The sequence below is a fragment of the Rhipicephalus microplus genome, chromosome 2, assembly GCF_043290135.1.
Source record: "Rhipicephalus microplus isolate Deutch F79 chromosome 2, USDA_Rmic, whole genome shotgun sequence".
Taxonomy (NCBI): Eukaryota; Metazoa; Arthropoda; class Arachnida; order Ixodida; family Ixodidae; genus Rhipicephalus; species Rhipicephalus microplus.
In genome coordinates this window covers 240,319,338-240,342,058 of record NC_134701.1, presented here as the reverse complement: position 1 = coordinate 240,342,058, position 22,721 = coordinate 240,319,338, and positions in this window count along the sequence as shown.

Genomic DNA, 22,721 nt, shown 5'->3' with positions numbered 1-22,721 from the left:
ATTTGCTTCTTTTTTTTTAAATCGTCTTCTCTAAGAGGGACAGAGGCAATACGTGCGCAAGAGGAAAAAAAAGGCATGAGTGGCTCGCATGGCGATGCAAACGCAACGTTCGTTTTAAATTCAAAGCATTACTTTGCGTACAGCAAGCACTTTTGGTATCTATCTATCTATCTATCTATCTATCTATCTATCTATCTATCTATCTATCTATCTATCTATCTATCTATCTATCTATCTATCTATCTATCTATCTATCTATCCGCTTACGTCTGGGGGTTCTCCCGTGATCACCCACTTAACTTGGCGTGAACCAAAATTAGTATGGGATTGTTAGACGGTTTGACGAATCTGACGCGCTGGTCAAGTTACGAATAATGTCCCAATCCCCTCACGTACGTCGCCAAACACTTCACGCCACACGGAGGCACGTACCCAAGGGCGGGTATGGGCTGCAGGTGACTGACACTATATGGTATCCAACCAGGAGTGACGAGAACACACATGAGGAATTTTAAAGTGACACGGGCATTGCTAAGCTTTTCAAAGTCGACCGGGCTAAGTGACCGCTTGTAAGTAAGCCCGTAATGGAACGGCGCACGTGTTTTCACACGGTGCTCTCTTAGCTCTCCTCTGTCTTCTTTTTTTTTAGCAGCCTCGTCCACTTCCCCCAGTGCCGAGTAGCGAACCAGACGCGCGTCTGGTTAACTTTCCTATCTTTAATTTCTGCCCTTCCTTCTTCTCCTCCTTCTCTTCCATGTGTATTCAGCTGTGCTAACCAACTGTTGGTCACTCGCATGCCCCCCCCCCCCCAATCCCTTTTTTTAAAGAGCAGATAAGAGTGGACTCAGCTGGATGTGCACACGTACATTTGTCTACGTGGAAGCAACGCGGCAAAACGGGACAGAAGGCGGAAGAGGTTCTTCGATTACGGGAAAGTGCTCTTCAAAAAAAAAAATGGCAGCATATCCACGGAGTGAATGATGGAGAGTCCGTCCATTTATTCTTGCTTCCATCCGTCCATGCGTCCGTCTGTGTGACCGTCCATGCGTCCAACCGCCCGTCCATGCTTGCGTCTGTTTGTGCGTCCGTCTCTGCATTCGTCCATGCAAACGCCCCTGCGTCCGTTCATGCTTCCATCCATGCATCTGTCTGTGTGTCCGTTAGTCCACCTATTCAACACTCCAAGTACCTCCATCTCGCATCTTTTCATCATATATTTCCCATATAGAAGCACCGCCATCCAGCGGACATTGCAAGGACCAAACGAGAGGTTGCACACGCACACTTTCTTACGGCTTGCGCTTCCGGTCTACTTTCTACTTTTAACCACCTCGAGTTCATGCTATAGATAGGGGGGGGGGGGGGTTAGAAAAGTGGGTAACGATTTAGAGTACCAGGTATACTACTATGGGAGAGCATAAGCCGTCCCTACTATGGGAGAGCTTAAAACCGTCCCCAAAAAAGTGAGCACTGCTCACCACCCTCACATTGCCTATGAATCTGTTTTAATGTATTAATGTATTGTATTAATGTAACTGTAATAATGGCACTGTGGTCCAACGCTCGCTAATTCATTCTAAAACCAAGGAGGTTACGCCCAGCGAGTGTAACGTAGCAACCTTTTCCTGTCAGATAGTGCTCAATGTACATGCCAATGGCTGCTAATGGGAAAGGAGAGGCGGAGAATTCGGCTTTTACTTTCTTACGGCTCGCGCTTCGTATCTACTTCCCATTTTTAACCACCTCGAGTTCATTCATGGTATATACAAGTTCATTATATTCATGGCACTGCGGCTCAACGCTCGCTAAACCTTTCCATAGCTAAGGAGGTTACACCCAGCGAGTATAACGTAGCAACCCTTTCTTGTCAGATAGTGCTCAATGTACATGCAAATGGCTGCTAATGGTGATCGCAGCCTTCGCGTTAACTAGAAGTTGAATGCTCCTGTCTCTTATTACCCATTAGCAGCCATTGACATGTACATTGAGCACTATTTTTTATTGTTCAACAACGCACAGAAGAAGTCTCTCACCGGCACCACCTGGGAGGTCAAAATGTTATACCTGTTACATACTGCAACGACTACGAGGGACGTACGGGTGCCGCTGTAAGGAGCTCTGCCCCTAAAATTGGTTGATGCTATGACTCTTACGCGTTGTACCAGAAAGAAAATAATTGTGCTCAACTGGCTGCGTGCCTTTGTTTTTCTTTCGCGATGGCGCTGAGTAGTAGGCACGCGCAAACAGAGGGGACGAAAACGAAGACCTCGTGGCATGGGAGTATGGTAATCTGCGACTGCCTCTACAAGCTATATTTTCGCGAATGTTCAATTACAACTAGAGCAGTGCTTTCCAACAACACGAGCCACGTGTGCGGACAACGTCAATGCAGCGCAAGCCCATCAAAGCGATAATGGGGGCAACTGTGATGGAGTGCTCTAATTGACAAGAGACCTGAGGGAGCCATTGCCGTGTTTTCTTGCGTACATCATGCATGCGTTCGTGAGTCTCCGCAAACTTTTTTTAGGATGGAGGTAGAGGTGGATGCATTTTCCCGCTGCTTTGACAAAAAAATCTGCCCTGTGTAGTGCACCATTCTGTGTTTTGGTGCAGACGCAGAGAGAAGGAAATAGAAATGAAAAGCTGACGTGAGAATATACAGGCTCCCTAGACGCGCGTTCGGTCTACCAACCCTGCAAGGCGAAGAAAATTGCGTCAGCTTTGAAGTGAAGCCCAAGCCTGGAATAAGAGCGCAGCAGGGTGGCCTGTCTTAGTTTTCATCATTATCAGATGGCCAGGATGACGTGCGGTCGTCAGCGCTCTTCGTCAGGCGATGCTGCCTCTTTTCTTCGGCCATTTTTTTTCTTTGATCTTGTATTAATTTTATCTATTCGTTTCTATTTCTTTGTCTCACTATATATTGATTTACCTCTTTTATGTCTCTCTCTTTCTCAATCTTTGTTGCTCCAGGGATACCAGTGGCATGCGGAAACGCGGAAGGCTAAGTTCGTTCTCGAGGTCGAGAGGGCAGTCTCGAGGACGAGAGGGAAGCTCCGAAAGGGCAGTCCAAGCCAGATGGTTCCTGGACTAGGGAACCATGCCACCTAGGCTGGCATCGCTCGCAACACTGTGTTGAAATAGACGTTTCTTTCTCTCTCTTTCGATGTTTCTCTGAACTTCTGTTTTTCTTTTTTGTCTTGCTCTTTACTTTTATTGCTTTCTTTATCTCTCTCCATGACTTTCTGTCTTATCCTATTATTTCCTTATTCTTTTCATCTCTTTAGTTTTGCTATTATTTTATTTATGTTGTTTCCTTTTTATCTCTCTTTATTTCTGTATATATATCACGACTTCCCTTTTATCTCGTTCCTTCCCTTTTTTTATCTCTTGTTCGTTTGACACTGGCAACCGCCATACACCTAAGTGGGGTTTCACCAATTCCCGTGCGTTATACTCACCTGAGGAGTTTCGCACGACGAAGCTCAAGTTGCCGATACCTTGAAAATATATAGTCTTCTCTAACCGCTCTGGAGGGAACTCTGGCGATAGCGTCTGTGGGATCTTCAGCCATCACTAGAATAATCGATATGTCTAAACTTCGTTTCTTCGACCCTGTTTGGCTCTGCGAGGGCTGCATCCGCTTTGTTGCAAGACGAACTCCAGCAAACGTTCAACAGTTCCACTCCACCACCTTGACCTTTTTAGGCACTCGCCAATTCCAATCAGCTCACGAAGTTCCCGCCACGGTTCGTTCTCTTATCCGAAACAAAGACCAAAGCACAGCGACAAACAAAGCCACAAGTTTCCTCTATAGGCCGTAAGCATGAAAATTGGGCAAATCAGTGCACTACACCCTATTTCCATGCTGCCTGAACAATCAAAGCGCGAGAAATCTCTATAGTTAATATTGGGAAACTTTATTACTCAAATAGGTTCGCTGTAAAAATGATAAAAAGAGCGTGCAGTTCAGGATGATGACAGTTTTCCTTCCCAATGGAGCATATTTTACCGACAGCCTGAACAGCATCGCCATAGGTGCGGAAATAGAACTAACGGGGCTGAGAGTGCCCTAATAACGTGCCCAGCGCAAAGTGCGCTGTTATACCAACACCAATGATTGCACTGGAATGAACAGCCGCGCCAAGCATGAGTTTCAACATGGCATCAGGCGGCCTCATGAGCACGAAAATTGCGCACGGTTTTCACTAGCCTTTATTTCCGCAACTAAATTATGTTGTGTAACTTGAAGGTGATCTCCAATAAGAAAATATCATTTATTTGTGGACATAAGGGTGACTTTAAACCGTGTGCCATATCTGAGATTGTGAAGCAACACGCTCTGCAGTTGCAAGTCCCACTGAAAGCGACAGTGCAGTTAATCCTTGATAAAATCGTGTTTTGACGACCGTACTCGCTTCTGCCCTTATAATGCGTGTTCTGTTTTGCTGAGTACAAGTTCGCCAAAATCAGTTCAATAATTTCCGGCTTGATGGATTGCTATGACGGCACAGTTACTGACAATATAGCTCGAAAAACATGAATGTATTACATCCTATTTACACCTTAGTGTCTCACGACGGGAGTAGCGCGTCAGTGCAGACATTTCGTGTGCTTGCACAATACTACATGTACGAGTCGAAGCAGAGAACTCTACTGGAAACAAAACATCATCGTGTCAAGACTCTGCCGGGCCACGCTGAGGGTCGCCGCGGCAATGCGTCACTGCATAGTTCTCGCGCTTAGACCTAGAACAGCAAGCCTGAAAACAATGACTCGGAGGTGTCGGTGTCACATGGCAGTCGAGCATACAACCGGGTTTTTTTTTCCGGTTTCCCTTTACACCCCCCACCCCCCCCAAAAAAAAGAAAGAGAAGGGAAGAGGAAAAAAACTGTATGCCCTACGGGTTCCTATTTTAACCTCGGCTAAGCCAGGGATCGGAGAGGGGTGGGCAATATATATGATGACAAGGTCAGTATTGGTACTCCACTATGCGAGCGGCAGTGTGGTCGTGTTCTAATGCAGGCAAGCCAGGCTTCCAGTGAACAAGTCGTGAATGCGCGAGAGCATGGGTTGTGAAAACAGAGGAATAACAAGTAAGCAGAAATAAAATATGAGATTCCTGTTCTTCTAAGATAATCTTTTTGTTTATACGTGATTATTTCGGTGTGAGACAAAATACATATTAAAATAGACAGAGTCTCACTTTGCCCTGGTTCGTTTCTCATCGCGGTCAACTTGGTTAATTCATCGTTTCTTGCGTTTGTATATGTGTTTCTAGTCAGTTATTTGCTTGTACGGTTGTTGCTGTGGCATCACAATAGCAAAAAAGCACATTGCACTGCATTGTCTTGAAAACGTTGTAATTAGAACTTTGAATTCCTCTGAACGTCAGTGAACCAGACTAGCAGGAAGACCTACACAACGCGACACACCATGCAGTGAATCATGCTAAAGTCACCATTTCACCCTTCTCTGTTAGAGCTAAAATAATAAAAAAAAATTGCGCAGTGTTATTTTCAATAATTTTCCTCGTGAACCTTACACCTGCTGTTCTGTTACACCTACCGAGAAATGTCCAAGAACGGTCTTTTATTAGAATTTATACGTGCTCAAGCTACAGTTTACCGACTGATTTGCCCGGTCGGAGGGCACGCACCTTAGCAGCATCGCTGCCGAATCAGTTCCACAGGCTCTCGTGCACACCTAGATCAGTCGAACACACCATAACGACAGACAGAAGGAGACAATTTGAATCGCCCCTCTTTCAGGCTCTCTCTCGCCTTCTAGGTGCACGCACATATACGAACTACAGCTTATCGCTCTAGTCGAATGGCATGTTAGAACGCTTCCACCGTCTACTCAAAGCATTACTACGGGAGCAAGACTCGACTTTTACATGCACAGAGCGCCTGCCTTTAGTTCTCTATATAAGTCTTCGCTCCGCGATGAATGAAAGCTCTCAGTGCTCGTCCGCAGAGGTGGTTTTTGGCACGGCTTCACGTACCCGGCAAGTTCTTTGCATCGGAGCCGACATCAACTGAGTTAAAGTCCAACGGGGACCACCTGCGAACTACTATGGCTACAGGTGTACCACCGACGTTTCGTCATGATTGCAAGAGCGTTTATATGAGTCCATCATTACTTCATACCAGCCATGTCTTCATCCGTGACGAAGTGACTCGTACTGTATTACAAGCGCCTTACAGGGGTCATATGGAGGTCCTCAAGTTCGATCCTAAGTACTTCACTATCCTACTTAACGGAAGCGAAGAGAAAATTTTTATAGACCATTTGAAGCGAGCTCACGTGGACGCTGGCAACGCCATCTCAAGCAGATTAACTGCTAGACGACAATCGCTAGATGGAGGAGCCATGTAGTGGGCAGTGTACTCCGCATCCGCGAAAAAAAGAAGATACAGAGAAGCTCGGACATCATGGCTGTGCCATTAGCTCAATCATTCGAAAATATAAATGTGCGTTTGTGCAGGGCCTTCTGCTCCCACAATAGTATGATTAACAGGCATGCCGTAGTGAAGGACTCCATATCATGTTTCGATCCCCGGAAGCTCTTTAATGAAAACCTAAATCTAAGTATACGGCTGTTTGCATCTGGCCTCCTGTCGAAATGCGTTCAGCTAGTTCGGTAATCAACCCCTTGAACTCAGAAACGCGAGGAACAGTTAGCCCCTTTAAAACTCATACAGGAAGCAATACTCGGGTGGAAAAGCTCCCAAACAGCATGCTTTCCTTCTTCATTTTTTTAATAAGAATTATTGTGTCCTATTTCGAAGAAAAGAATCATCAGAATAATTCTAGAGTCCTTTGGCTGGTAGAAAACGTATGTATATATATATTGCTGCAGAACTCCATTTCTTTTTTATGCTTCTCTTTTTTATAGTTTCTTTTTAAACTCCAATCGCTGCGTGCACAGCATCAAAATTTTTTTGAAATAGCCTCAGAAAAACAGGTAAGCTGCCAACGAAACGCGACATCTAAAGGATGCCGCGAACTTTGTCAGTGCACGCAAGCGCTGGTGGCGAGAGGCTAAGATCCTGATCCCTTTGTAGTCGCTGAGGCCAGGCACCTCAAGGCGCTGCGATTGTGTTTTTAACGAGTTCGCACGTACGCTTACGCGACCATCCATCTCGCGCTGGCAGATCACCGGCGACCGGCACCATGCCCAGTTGGGAAAGCAGCGTCGTTCACCTGCTCTGGCTGGCTTGCTTGGCCCGAGGCCCTGCTACCTGCTCCTACATCTTTCTTTCTTTCTCTATTTCTCTCTTTTTCTCTTTCTTTCTTTCTTTATTTCTTTCTGTTTTTCTTTCTTTCTTTTCCGTGGTTGGTCGTAGTTGCAGCCTGAGTGCATCCATTAATTCTGACTCACCCATCGCGCAACTGACATTCACAAACCAGTTCCGCTTCGTCACCACCTCGAACCATTCCGAGTTACGTTTAGGGCATTAATCTTAAAGCGCAGAGGCTGGTAATGTAAGGTGCATCAAAAAGAAAAAGAAACTGCACGCGCATGTTGTACGAAGCTGCATACTATTCACATTTGGTCAACGAAAGTTAGGGTAAAAAAGTGCCCCCCCCCCTCCACACACACAGACACACACATATACACAAAAGTGGTTCTAAAGCATGCTTTCGTCGCGCGCCGAATGCCTTGCTTAGAACTACACCGAAGAAGAACAACAAATCGAGGAACATGGCAGAGGTGAGTGAAACGGATGATGGTGCTTTTTATGGTCAAATCAATTAGGCACCCTCGACACTTCTGCTTTTCGCCTACCTCAATGAGGGTTAGCGAACCAGCTTCAGTCCTGGCTCACTATCCTAGTGGTTCTTCTCCTCTTCTTCCTATAACAGACTATGGTTCGTGGGAGCGTGGTGCATAAAGAATACGTGTTATCAAGCTGCAGTTAATTGGGCAAAATCCTTACGTGCCCCGCGGAGTTCAGCAGGTGAACGGACACAACGCGAAAGGCACTAAAATTTAAACGCAGCCAAGAAGCTTGGAGCTACCTGCGCGGATTGTGGCTCCAACAGCGCGAGCTTCCCGTTAACTTCGTCCGCTTTCCTTCGCGGTGTGCACACGTAAATAAATAAATAAATAAATAAATGAATAAATAAATAAATAAATAAAAACTGTATTTCGCGTAACTTTCATGCCGTGCTACCTAAAAGGCTGCAGAAATGAGCGTCTTCATTTCATTAGAATTACTACGACTGCAACTTGCCTTCACGAAACGTGAAATCGAGGCAATAAATAGCGTAGATGACATAGGTGATTCCATGCGCATGGCTTTCGCGTTTGAGTCGTCTTGGCGAATGTATAATGGACTAACTATTTCGTTGCCATTATAACTAACTGGTGACTCTCATACAAAGCAAACACCTTTACTTCGTTGATTGCAGTCTATTTAAAAAGCAATTCCGAAGCCCAATAGGGTACCGCACTCGAGAATTTGTGGTGACAGTGGTGATGATACGCATTTGAGGCTTTGCAAAGTTATTACAAGCTTGGTGAGCTAGAAGGTACATACATTGTAAAATACCGAAAGAACACGTGCGTTTTAGCGCTATTTTAGACTGCATTATTAGCGAGCTCGGCTTTCTGTACTACTGAAGGTAATTACTATGATAAAATAAAAACGTGGTACGTTTCTTTCCACTCGGTAATCATTTGCTTGTATTCATCTGTACGTGTGCTAATTAGCGTGAACACTCTCTTGTAGAATGAATCGACTTGACTGATAGTAATGAGCGACCATTTCCTTCGAGGCTGTGAAGAGCAAGTGCCTTTTTTTTTTTAAGAAAAACACTTTTTTTACTCCACTGTATGCGAACGCATTTAAGTATATGCTCTTGAAGAAATATTCTTTTGCTCCTAAATGTTCCATCTTAGCCTCGTAGATAATCCTCAGTCGTTTTTTTTTATTTTTTCTATCTGAAACTACACACATGAAAGAACGCAGTTTTAATTTTTCGTCTCTACTACTTTGTTTTCTTGACTTTCCTCATATGAATTGTTCCGACAGCGCGCAGAGGCACAAAATAGATATAAGTGCCAAAAGAGACAGTTCAGACATACAGGCATGTGCCAGATAACGCGATGCGCACGCCGACGTGACAGGCAAGAATGAAGACCAGCAGGCACGAACCAATATGATACAAAGTTGCAGTTAACACGCGGTCATGCAGTACTCTCTCACTTTCTAATTTTTTAACCCTCCGTCGCTCGTTTCGTTGCCCATAGTTATCCAGTCCCGCTGCGATTAGCAGTCTTATACGATTGCACGCTTTCCCCACAAAATGAGATGAGTTAGCTTCTGAGGTGCGTGGTTGCTGAATTAGCTGGCGTTTCTATCAACACGAACAAGAAACTGTAGGGTGGATGCAGTTGCAATTAGGTTAATATGTTCGCGGAAGACTGACTGGCTCTGCTTCAGCCCTTGCTCACCAACCATGACCTTAGACTGCGTCAAAAGCAGCGATAACGGTGACGGAGCACGTTACTTCACAGCCTTCTCTGTTTACCAAGCGCGAGTGATGGCAGTGGGCTAATCACAAATAAAATACGTACGTGCAACGAGCGGGCCATGTTCTGTCACCGAGAGGAGCTCAGCGCCTGCAGAGTAGAAGAATAAAAGAGTGCCTAATATCAAGACAGAAGAGGCAAAAGGAGGAATGAAAACGAGGAGAAACATATAGTATACCAGAGAACGAGTCATGAGTTACTCAGCTCGACGGGATTAAACACAATTGTAGCCATTGTTGTAATTCTGTGTACCTATATTTATACGTGCTAAGCATCAGTGGTACATGACAGTTTCCCTGAGACGGATTATTAGCAAGTTGGTCGGATTGAATACGTGTGGCATGCATCAAGAGCAAATGGCTTCGATGGCAGTACTATAACTGAGTCGTAGTCGCAGTGTCGTGCTTACCGCCATGGCAGCAGCAGCCACGGCTGCACGTATGAATAGCTTGACATCGTGACTATATGCATTCGGCGCGACGACTCACTGCCTAAGCATCGCCGATAATCTCACGAATCTACAAATTAGGGTGAGGCGTACAGCGAAAGATGTGTGCGTGGTGGCTATAGGGATCACGGCTGCCACCTATTCGCAACTTTCAGCGACTGTATCGGCGCCACAAGAAAGCTGAAATCGCTGTCGTCGGAGTGATCACCTGCATGCACGGAGCCTTCGTTGGTGGTGTTGTCACTGCATGGTAGCCACCGCTCGCAGCTAGGAAAATGCCCCACCGCGGTGGTCTAGTGGCTAAGGTACTCGGCTGCCGATCCGCAGGTCACGGGACCAAATCCCGACTGCGGTGGCTGCATTTTAGATGGAGACGAAAATGCTGTAGGTCCATGTGCTCAGATTTGGGTGCACGTAAAAGAACCCCTGGTGGTCGAAATTTCCGGAGCACTCCACTACGACGTCTCTCATAATCATATGGTGGTTTTGGGACGTTAAGCCCCACATATCAATCAATGCGGCTAGGAAAATATTCTATGGCACTGACATTCTCATGAAGCAAGCAGCTCATGATTGAGTGCACAAGTGCACGACACGCGGTATGATCTTGCGCTGGATTCGACGTCCGACGCGCTGGTGCAGCAGCCGGTTCGGTTATGTTTCATCGTACTGGGTCTCCGCATCGGGCCTCCAGTGTGCGTCAAACTCGGCAAATTGTAAAGACGATAGTCTTTCTCGGAGACCTTCGACGGGAAAAATTTTGTCTGTCTGTCTGTCTGTCTGTTTGTCCGCTCTAACGATACCTAAAACGGCACAAAACGGCCAACCCCGTCCGCAGTGCCATCCAATATTGCTCAAGGCTTAGCGTTCATAGTTGTGCGATTGTCAAATTAAAAAAAGCAAATATTGGGCATATCTGAGGCGCCACAACAACATGTCTATGTTTTGTATGTCTGCCTTTATACTAGAAGAGGCACACACGAGCAACTCTAACGACTGTAGTGTTTAACGCGCTGCGCTGACAGTGCAACGCGATGCTCAAGATGGTGTTTCCAACGCTTTCCGACGACGGTACTATGGTGGCACCTGCCCGTCGCTTTGCATTCTACACCTTATCACCTCCGTGACTGGCGAGCATCTTTCTCCGCGGTTGCGCACGCCTTCGTTTTCGAAGATATCTGCCAGATGGTGCTCGTGCCTAACGTGCCAAGATGTGCTTGTTCGCCTCCGTTACACGCTTGAGGCACTCTAACACAGTGCCTTCAAAATACCATTCACCAATTTTCTTGCGTGGAACATCAAATAAACGTTTTGTTCACTCTCTCCAGATGCAAGACTATCGTCTTTCGACGACATTTAGAGTGTAACATGTAGATTCCGCCAATTCTTTGTCATCCCCTCAGTCCACTGATCGCGTGGCCGAATACACCCATAACGGCACGGGAGGCAGGTGAGGTGGAGCCGCCTGTTCTGTCGGTCATTTTTTACCACTCTGATCATTTTGACCAAGGATGCCAAGGCATTTAACGGCAGTGGGGCTAACACTGCATGAAAAAGGTCATGCTACATTGTTTTATTGTGAAAACAAATTCCTAATTAAATAAAGCCGTGCTGTAGTGTGCCACTTATTCGAGACAGCGTCGGCTTACAAGCTGCGAGACAGATTGGGAACCACGATGCTAGGACATTTCACAAGTAAACATGGGACACTGTGGGCCATATCACCCAACCGCCCTACTAAGTTGCTTTCATCTTTGCTCTTCATATCGAAGTTGTCGAGAAAGCTGCTTGCGTATGTTGACGCAGGCATGAGACTACAAATATCATTTATTTTGCTAAAATTTGAGCGCCCTAGACCGGCTCGCGCTCAAATGCGGACGGCAGTGGGGTCTGCCCAGCTGCTGCTCGAATGGGTCAGCTGCGACGAGCAGTTTGTCAACTGTTTCTCACACGTAAAAGCATAGTTGTATTAACCATGTCATTGTAGGCTAAACAAAAAACAAGATCACTCTACTGTTTGTCTGCGGATGAATAATAGGAATATTATAATATTTTTGGGGTTCAACGTCCCAAAATCAAAATATAATTATGAGGGACGCTATAGTGGAGGGCTCAGGAAATTCTGGTCACCTCAGGTTATTAAACGTGCACTTAAATCTAAGCATACGGATCTCAAGCATTTTCACCTCCATCCAAAATGCAGCCACCACGATCGGGATTCCATTCCGTGACCTGTGGGTATATAGCCGAGTGCCTTAGCCAAGGGCTTGATCACCATGGAAGGGGTGTTTGACTCAGGATTACTCACCGTGGTAGCACAGTATGCTATAGGTGCCGTGCTGCCGAGTTCGGTGGGCTCGATTGTCGGCCACGGCGGTGGAATTTCGATAGGGCTAAATGCAATGGAACAAGGGTGGGCTTAGATTTGAGAGCACATTAAGGAACCCCACCCGGTGAAAATTAATTCCGAGGTCATCGCTACTGCGTGTCTCTCACCATATCGTGGTTTTGGTAAATAAAATCAAAGCAATTCTTTTCCGTCCCAGAAGCCAGCTGATTAGAAGTGCACGCTGATAACCACATTTTTGACAAGTTTCATGGTGTACTCTCTTATAGCCCATTGCTTTTTTCGTCGCTAGATGTAAGGAAAACCAAGCACGCTTATGATGCCTTTCATGGTACAGTTTAAGCGTTGAAGCCCGCAGCACACGCAATTGTTCCTGTACTAATCGCCCATTATTGAAGCTCAAAGGTTCCACTACCTTGCACTAACAAAATATGTCGTAATTCAGTTATCGCACGTGGAAGAAGTTGTGGGATACAACGACGACGAAGCACGGCTTGTACGTTGTTGCCAGACAAGTTTTTGTTCTATCACCGCATCATGGCTTTTGCCGGTTGCCGTGTGCCGGCGCCATCGTAGCTGAAAGTTGCGAATAACCACCTAAGAAAGAGGGCAACTTCTACCTCATTCTTTTATCGAGTCGAATCATTTTCATCGTTTCTAAAAGGGCTGGACTATGTACACACAAATACTTAACGATAATGGCGGCCGAAGGCCCCTGATCCTACCTTCCATGAACTGCTAACCTCCAATATCTCTTCTTGGAAAGCTGCAGATCGAACGCAGGTCATTGAGAGAAGCACGTGATCACTTAGGTTGCATTTATTCATCCACAAGGAAGCATGTCTTCTGGAATGTATGAAAGAGAGGAGGAAAGAAGGCATCTGAGAAGAAACTTTACCTGCCTCCCCCCTGATGCGGCATATGTGCGCAGTCCTATGTAGACAGTGATAGGGAGACAAACTATACAGCTCGGACTGACTGTATACCACAATGGGCCGTTGGCGCAAACCGAAGAATCCGTTAGGGCTATATAGCAGCCTTTTGTCGGCGAACGATGCAGGGAGACAGAGAAGGACAGAAACCGAACGGTAAAGAATTGTCTGAGAGAGATGACATCCGCCGTGAAGGAAAGAAAGCCGAAACCGATGTTCAACGTCGTTAGGCTGCCAGAGGCATCATTCACGAAAGCAAAACCATTGTCGCCACCGCTTAGGTAGCTCCCCTCGTTGCTTGCACCGCTTTCTCTGCGGAGGAGCCATGCGATACAGTCGCATCGCGATACAGCTGCCGCGCCACGTGGTGACACACGACAGTGGACACGGCCAACTTATAATGAGGCTCGTCCCATTACCTGTTGTTCAACAATTAATGGCACTCAATGACAGCAAATACTTCCTGACTGATATTGTCACGTGCTTGTCAAAAAGAAAGACAATGGCAGTTGTGCATGTTCCATGAAGTACAAGGAAATGGATGAAAAAGAAGAACTCTCTTGCGCGTTCTATTAAAAGAACCGACCTGCTTATGGTGTCTCAATCTCTGCGGCAAGACTTCTGTTTTGACGTCTTGACACTGGTGGAGGTGCTGGAGCCTACAATCTGATGCAGGACAGTCTTACTCGGACCCGTTCACCTAGTCCAGAAACTCAGCCCCTCGTCACGACTCCAGTGCACCGATTCAGTCGGCGCCTACTAGGCCTAAGTCCAGAGTCCGCATCTGTTCCGCCTCTTTCCAGCATGGCAGCTCCTACGACATCCATGGTTATCCCGCCATCGCAGACCACTCTTCCCTCGCAGGTAACTCTTGAACATCCTCGCGTTCCTGAGGTTTTCCGTGGGGAAGAGTACGAGGATCTCGAGGACTGGATTGAACAGTTCGAACGGGTCGCTGTATCCAACCACTGGAGCGAACAGCACAAACTTGGCCGTGCATATTTCGCACTAGAAGATAGCGCTCGCACGTGGTATGAGAACCGCGAGGCTACATTCCAATGTTGGGAAGACTTCGTCGAAAGCTCCTCGCTACATTTTTGAACTCGGACCGACGGGATCGCGCACAGTAAGTGATTGAGGCCCGTGTGAAAAAACCCAATGAAACAGCCGCCATGTACGCAGAGGGTATGATCCGTCTGTTCCGACGAGCTGACCCTGACATGCCCAAGGCAAAGAAGGTGCGTCACTTAATGCAGGTTGTTAAAGAACAAGTGTTTGCGGGCCTCGTACGAAATCCACATACCACAGTAGATGAATTCATAAGAGAGGCGACTGTCATCGAGCGCGCACTGCAACAACGACGCCAACACTTTGACCACCTGCAGAACCACACGGCAGTGAGTGCTGCAGCTCAGAACACTGCCGTATGCGAAAGTTCCCTGCGACAAATGATTAGGGAAATACTGCGTGAGGAACTGGGCCCTCTCCGTTCCCCTTGCTCAACCGCCAGTCGCATCTGTTGCCGAGATCGCCCGCCAGGAGTTGAGGCAAGCTATTACACCACCCGCGCCAAGTCCTGAGCCACATTCAGTGAGCTACGCTGATGTGGTCTGTCGCCCTCCACCGACATTTGTGGCGCCGCCCTTCCAGCCACTACCCGCTGCCGTACCTTGGTGGCAACGGGATTCTACGAGACGACCACCAGTTCGCCGAACAGACTTATGGCGCATGGCCTACCGTCGACCTATTTGCTTTCGCTGCGAAGAACCAGGTCACATTGCCCGCTATTGCCGTCATGGCGATTCCGGGTTCGGGAACTTTTCTTGTCCCGCTTCTTTCGACTCCGAAGACCGTCGTGCCCACGATGCCGATCAACTATCGCCTGCCCAAGCAACCCTACCGTGTCGCTGGCAATCTCCATCACCTGCGCGCCACCGTGACTTCCCTCAGAGTTACGCGGACGTCACCGGAGGCCGTTCGCCTAGCCCGCGCCGGGGAAACTAACTGATGCGACCTCGGGGGCCAAGGTTGCCAATCGTCGAGACACTGAAAACTTCCCCCAATCATCGCAACAAGGTATGACGACTGCAACGACGAATACGACGATGAATACTTAGGCCGATGAAGTTGTACGTGCCAATCTGAGCGTTCTCATTGACGGCCATCACGTTACAGCACTGGTCGACACTGGCGCCGACTTCTCAATCATGCGACAAGAGCTCGCCGACCGCCTTAGAAAGGTCAAGACACCGTGGACAGGGCCGCACATAAGGAGTGCTGGTGGTCAGCTGATGACTCCCGCGGGTAAATGCACCACTAGACTTTGCATCGGAGATTCTAGCTTCGTGGCCACTTTCGTCCTGTTGCCAGACTGCTGTAAACAGTTAATTATGGGCATGGATTTTCTTCAAGATCATGGCGCTATTATCGACATCCCTCAACGTATGGTGACGTTTTGCGCACATCCGTATGCCGACAACCGCAGCGCAGAGCCACGCGGCCGTTTGCGAATAGCCGACGATGTGACACTCCCACCGCGATCCTGCTGCCTTGTATCGGTGTCTAGTGGGTGTACTTGCTATAAAGATGTGATAGCGGAGCACATAGTCGCTCTTTTGTTCACGCAAGGCATTTCCATCGTGAGGGGCGTCCTGGCGCTTACTGGTGGACAGGCAGAAGTGCTCCTCACGAACTTCAGCAACGATCGCCGTCAAATTCAGAAGGGTACCGCAATTGCCTACTACGACGATGTATACCAAGCCGGAGATTGTTTTGCCTTGCAACCAGATGGCGTGGCTGTCCCCGCCTCGACAACTTTGTCGGTGGACATCTGCTCTAGGTTACTGCCCTCTGATAGGAAGCGCCTGCTTGAACTTATACACCAATTCGAAGACTGCATTTCGCATACGTCAAAGGTCCAACAAACACCATTGACCAAGCACCGCATTATTACTGAAGACAACACGCGACCGATTCGGCAGAACCCCTACCGTGTGGCTCCGAAAGAGCGCGAGTAGATTCAGAAGCAAGTACACAAGATGCTCGCGGATGACGTCATACAACCTTCGAAAAGTCCTTGGGCGTCCCCCGTGGTTTTAGTCAAGAAAAAAGACGGCAGCTTGCGCTTCTGTATTGATTATCGCAAGTTGAACTAAGTCACAAAGAAAGACGTTTATCCACTGCCCCGCATAGACGATTCACTCGATCGGCTGCTTCATGCATGCTACTTCTCTTCAATGGACCTTCGAAGCGGCTACTGTCAGATAGAAGTCGACGAAAGAGATCGTGAAAAAACGGCCTTCGTGACGCCCGATGGTCTATACGAATTGAAGGGGCTTCCTTTTGGGTTGTGCTTGGCGCCAGCAACTTTTTAGCGTCTCATGGACACCGTACTATCAGGCCTAAAGTGGCAAACATGCTTGGTCTATCTGGACCATGTCGTATTCTCAGCAACATTCGAGGAACATCTCAGCCGTTTATTCACCGTCCTTCAAGGCATACGTTCGGCCGGCCTTACTTTAAAACCGGAAAATTGCCATTTTGGTTTTAACGAACTCAGCTTCCTAGGCCACGTCGTCAGTCACGAGGGTGTTCGACCTGACCCGGCCAAAATAGATGCTGTTGCGCGATTTCCTGCACCACGCGACAAAAAGGCCGTAAGACGCTTCTTAGGGTTGTGCGCCTATTACCTGCGATTTATCGAGGACTTTTCGTCTATTGCGGCCCCATTGACACGACTCACACGTGAGGACGTCCCCTTCTTTTGGAGTGAACAACAGCAATTGGTATTTAATGAACAACGACAACGCCTGCAAACACCTCCAGTTCTCGCACACTTCGACCAGGAAGCCCCTACAGCACTTCACACTGACGCCAGCAATGTAGGTCTAAGTGGCCTTCTGGTGCAGTGGCAAGAGGGTGTGAAAGAGTAATAGCCTATGCCAGCAGAACTCTCTCTCGCACGGAGGAGAACTACTCAACCACCGAGAAGGAGTGTCTTGCCGTGGTGTGGGCGGTCATCAAATTTCGTCCATATTTGTACGGTCGCTCCTTCAAGGTTGTTAGCGACCATTACTCTTTGTGCTGGCTCACCAACCTTAAAAATCCATCTGGCCGTTCAGCGCGCTGGAGCCTAAGGCTTCAAGAGTTCTACGTGACCATCGTCTATAAATCTGGGAAGCGGTACACCGACGCCGACTGTCTCTCACGGTCGCCAGTAGAGACTGTCGCTCGTGATGACGAAAACATTGACGCGGCATTCTTGGGAGTTGTCAACACGGCTACTAATGCACAGGAGCAGCGCAGTGACCCCGAGCTGTTACCACTCATTGAATATTTAGAAGGATGACGTAAGGATGTGCCGCAGTTATTTGCTAGAGGACTGCCATCTTTTTGCTTGCGAAACGATGTTCTCTATAAGAAAAACTTCTTACCAACCGGCAACCCGCACTTGCTCGTCGTGCCTGTCTCTCTCCGAAAAGAAATTATGGAAGCGGGCCATGATGAAGCAACTTCTGGTCATCTAGGCTACACCCGAACATTGTGCCGACTACGATGCAAGTGCTACTGGCCAAAGTTACCCGCTGCTGTTAACCATCACGTGCGAACTTGCACCGACTGCCAAAGACGCAAAGCACCTCCCAGCAAGCCAGCCGGTCTTTTACATCCAGTCGAAGCACCAGCGAAGCCGTTCACCCAGATTGGAATGGATTTTCTGGGTCCCTTTCTAACTTCCACAACAGGGAACAGATGGATAATCGTGGCCACTGATTACATCTCCCGTTATGCGGAGACTAAAGCTATGCAGCGCGGCACAGCAGCAGAAGCCACTCAGTTCTTCATTGAAAACATCGTCCTTCGGCATGGCGCTCCGACAGCAGTGATCACAGACAGAGGACCTGCCTTCACCGCAGAGCTTTTAGAGTCGGTTCTCAGACTCAGCGGTACAGCTCACCGGAGAACAACGGCATACCATCCGCAGACAAACGGACTGACGGAGCGCCTCAATAGGACCCTCACAGACATGATCAGCATGTACGTTGACACGGAACATAAAAACTGGGATAAGATATCACTGTACGTGACCTTTGCCTATAATACCGCTCGACAAGAAACCACTGGAATGACGCCATTCAGGCTTATCTATGGTCGCGAAGTCACGACAACGTTGGATGCCATGTTGCCGCATGAGTTTGACGACATCCATGTAGACGCCGAAGAGTTCACTCAGCGCGCCGAGGAAGCCAGACAGCTCGCGCGTGTGTGCATCTGTCATCAACAGCATCAAGATGCACAACGGTACAACCCCCGACACAAGTGTATAAGCTACACACCAGGCGACAAGGTCTGGGTCTGGATTCCGATACGTCAACGTGGACTGTCGGAAAAACTGCTAAGACGGTACTTTGGCCCATACAGCGTCACGTGACGCTTTAACGACGTGAACTATGAAGTTGTTTCAGACACTGACTGTAGTTCTAAGCGCCAAAAGCATTTACCCGAAGTCGTACACGTCGTGCGTATGAAACCGTATTTATCCAGTTGACGCGACCACTTCATACGCCTGGTAGAGCACCTAAGTTGCGCATCGGGACGATGCCTCTTTCAGAGAAGGGCAAACGTCACGTGCTTGTCAAAAAGAAAGAGAATAGAAGTTGTGCATGTGCCATGAAGTACAAGGAAATGGATGAAAAAGAGGAACGCTCTTGCGCGTTCTATTAAAAGAACCGACCTGCTTCTGGTGTCTCAATCTCTGCGGCAAGACTTCTGTTTTGACGTCTTGACAATATTTTAGTCTTGCTCTTATAATTAATAAACAAAGCTTTTGTGAGTTACGGGTCAACGCGGGGGTGGCAGCATCGTTAGCGAAAAACAAGCCATCAAGGATTGTATGGTACATAAATGCGGGTACACACATTCAGCCCCCGAGGAGGCATTGGCCGTCGGACTTGTTCTATTGTGGACCCAATGCTGCCAATGACGCCGTTGTTGACGCAATGTTGAATGAACCCAAGAGAGCGAGATAGAGAATAAGGTTGAGTGAAAGGCAGGGAGGTTAACCAAATGAACTCAAGGAACATTTGATGATTTATGGGGTCGACTGAAAGTAACTGTAAGTGAAGAAGGTAGCTGTAAGTAAGTCAATAGGTTGACTGTGTGTCAAGTGGTTAAATCAACTGTAACTTCTGTGAGCTTGTGTTGGCTAAGTAGATCTTCATTGGTGAGTCATGCACGTGCGGAGTGGCATGATATATTGTAAGCAATGCTGCCTGTGAGCCGCCGACTTTTGAACCCAATCGGAATGAAAGGTTCCTCTCCTCGGTACTTGCGTGCTTCAGATTTATTATAATGAAAACTACTTCAATACGACAATGCAACGCATAACAATTCGTAATTGTTTGGCTGCTTAATGTTTTCATAAAGTAATATATAATTTTATTGTGGTATAGAACGTATTTCTTTGAATGTCCGCAAAGTGTATTTTACGTGCTTCCAGGCACCATAACAACCCGCTCTTGAGGGACCATAACAACACGTCAAAATTTTGTATGTGTGTATATTAGAGAAGGCATACATAAGTGATTCTAAGGAACGTAGCGTTTATTACGCTGCGGTGACAATGCAACGCGATGCTCAAAAAGGCAAGTGTTTCCAAGGCTTTGCTAAAGCGGCACGGCACACTCCTGTTGCTTTGCGTTGTACACCCTGTCGCCTCCAAGACGGGCGCGCACTCCTTCCTTCGTTTTCGAAGATAACTGCCAGATAGCGCTCGTGTCTAACGTACCTCGATGTGTTCGTTCACCTTGGCTGCTCGGATCGAGACTCTCTAACGCTGCGCTTCCAGAATACAATTCACCGATCTTATCGCGCAGAACATCACTCTCTCCAGACGCAAGACTGTCGTCTTTCGACGACTTTTGCAGTGAAATGTGCAGATACTGTTTTTTTAAATATTGACGACAGCAACTGTTCGGTAGTCATACACGATGCACATCGAAGTTGCTTATTGACAGGGCACTAACGTGCGCAGAAATTAGTTGGAGGGATATCCCAAAAAACATGTTTCTTTGTGTTTATTGTTAACTCCAGGACTATTTCGCTCTCTCATTCACATCCGCGTAGTGGGGTAGGGTAGTGCGCTTTTCTTGTCATTGTGATTGTTTTGTTAGCTTTCTGAAAAACCTACGCCTTCCTTAACAGTAAATGTGCACAACATGAAGCTTGGCACTCTAGTTTTATGTCTTCATGCCGGAGGAAGAGAAAGATCTTGCCGAGAACGTGCTCGCACGGCAGATTGAGCCAGCGGTATTACGACGGCTGCGAGCTCGCGCTCCCTTTAAGACGAGTGCCTCACGGGGTCGTATAGGAATGCGTGATCGCAAGGCATGGTAGCAAAGGAGTGACTAGAAATTTTGACCGGTGTGCGCCTGCCCCGCAGTTTGCGAAACGTCCGACAGTACCCCCGGTATACTAAACATTGACATTACTGTTCTTCTTGCTTTCAAACCTTTCTAACATCTCCTGGTATGATTACAATTGCTAATGTAGTGAAGAGGAATGTCATATCACCAGCCCAGCGTCCATGATGGATTAGCTCAAGCTTGCTTGGTCTGTTTCTGTTGATACGCTGCCTCCTGGTGTCCAATCCTTGCTGCTGCTGTTCAGACATTGCAGCCCCTGTCTAGCCCATTTCTAGCTTCATATTTGAATTAAGGCAAAGGCCTTATGTGTGTCCTGAGGCAAGAGGTTTTCGAGATTTGGTAAGACCTGCTCATATTCGGCAATACGTTGCTTGAAGGTGGCATCGGTACGAACACGGACGAAACAAAGAAAAGTCGGTCGAAGTTGACACGATAATGAAACGAATGTATCTGGAGTCGGCACACAGAATGTCACATGACCTCAATGTAATATGAATTTGTCATGACATCACACGTCGTCAGAATTTGTGAGGTGATCATGAGATGATCATGAAGTCATAACGTGACGTCATTGCAGCACGTAGTCGTTTGCTCAATAGAGGCTGTGCAAAACACATTAGGTGTATAAATTTTTTTTGATCTTGCAGGAAGTGCGAAAAATCATCAGTTTCAACAAGTTTTTGAAAGGGTTGGGTAGGTAGGGGGGCAGGTGATAAATACGATACACTCAGATTAAACTCAGACTCAGACTCCACTAGTGCCGACTAGCAGTTCGGATTTGACAGTAGATCACAGCATCTGTGAATTGGGAAGTACCATAAGGCATGGAGAAGCGTCAATACCGTGCGGTAATAAAGCTATTTTTGAAAGAAGGCTTATCTCCAAACGAAAGTCACCAAAGTTTGCCCGCAAGGCTCCACTTGATACTCCACAGTCAAGAAATGGGCTGCTGAGTTCAAGCACGGAGGAGGGAGCATTGAAAATAACCCACGCGAAGGGTGCCCAAAAACGAAACAACTCCTGAGTCGATTGACCGTGTGCACGATGTGGTTTTGAAAGACAGGAGAGTGAAGTTGCGCGAAATTTCCGAGGCTGTTGGCATCTCAGTGGACCGTCTAGGTCACACTTTGTATAACAAACTATACGTGGACAAGCACTGTGCAAGATCGGGGCCACGCATGCTTACTTCTGAGCAAAAACGCAAGCACATGTCACAGCATGCGTTGGAGCTGTATATAACAAAAATCTAGTGGACTTTTTTAGCTTGCTTATAACAATGAACGAAACTTGGATTCACCATTACACACGGGAATCAAAACAACAATAGAGGCAGTGGACTTAAGTCGGGATTCCCGCACCAAAGAAAGCGAAGTCAGTTCCTTCCACAGTAAAGTTATGGCTTCTGTTTTTTCAGACGCTAAAGGCATTATGCTTGTAGATTATCTGAAGAAGGGCAAAACCATAACGGGGGTATTACTTTTACATTCTAACTCAATTGGATCACAAGGTTCACAAGAAAAGCCCAGATTTTCCGAAGAAGAAAATCATCTTTCATCAAAACAATGCACCATTGCACAAAAGGCATGTCGCAATGGCTAAATTGCATCATTTTAAGTTCAAATTGCTGAAGCTGCCACCCTATTTTCTTGACTTGGCTTCGTCGGACAACCACCTACTTCCAAAACTCAAAATTATTTTCGGTGGACATCGTTGCTGATCAAATGAAGAAGCGATTTCTATTGTGGATGAGTATTTTTCAGAACTTCCACAAAGTGATTTCAAGCATGGAATCCTGGCTCTAGAACATCATTCGAGCAAGTGTGTAGAGTTTAGAGGAGGCTATGTTGAAAATTAAAAATAATTTTGAAGGTTCCATACGCTTTTTTTCCATCAGGCCGAAAACTTTCCACACCACCCTCGTACGTGTAGTTTTCACTACACTGCCCATAACCGCAGTACTTGGAACGAGACTGGTAAGTCCCTTTTCCAATTCACTGGTCTGTCCCTTTGCCAATTCCAATCAATACACAC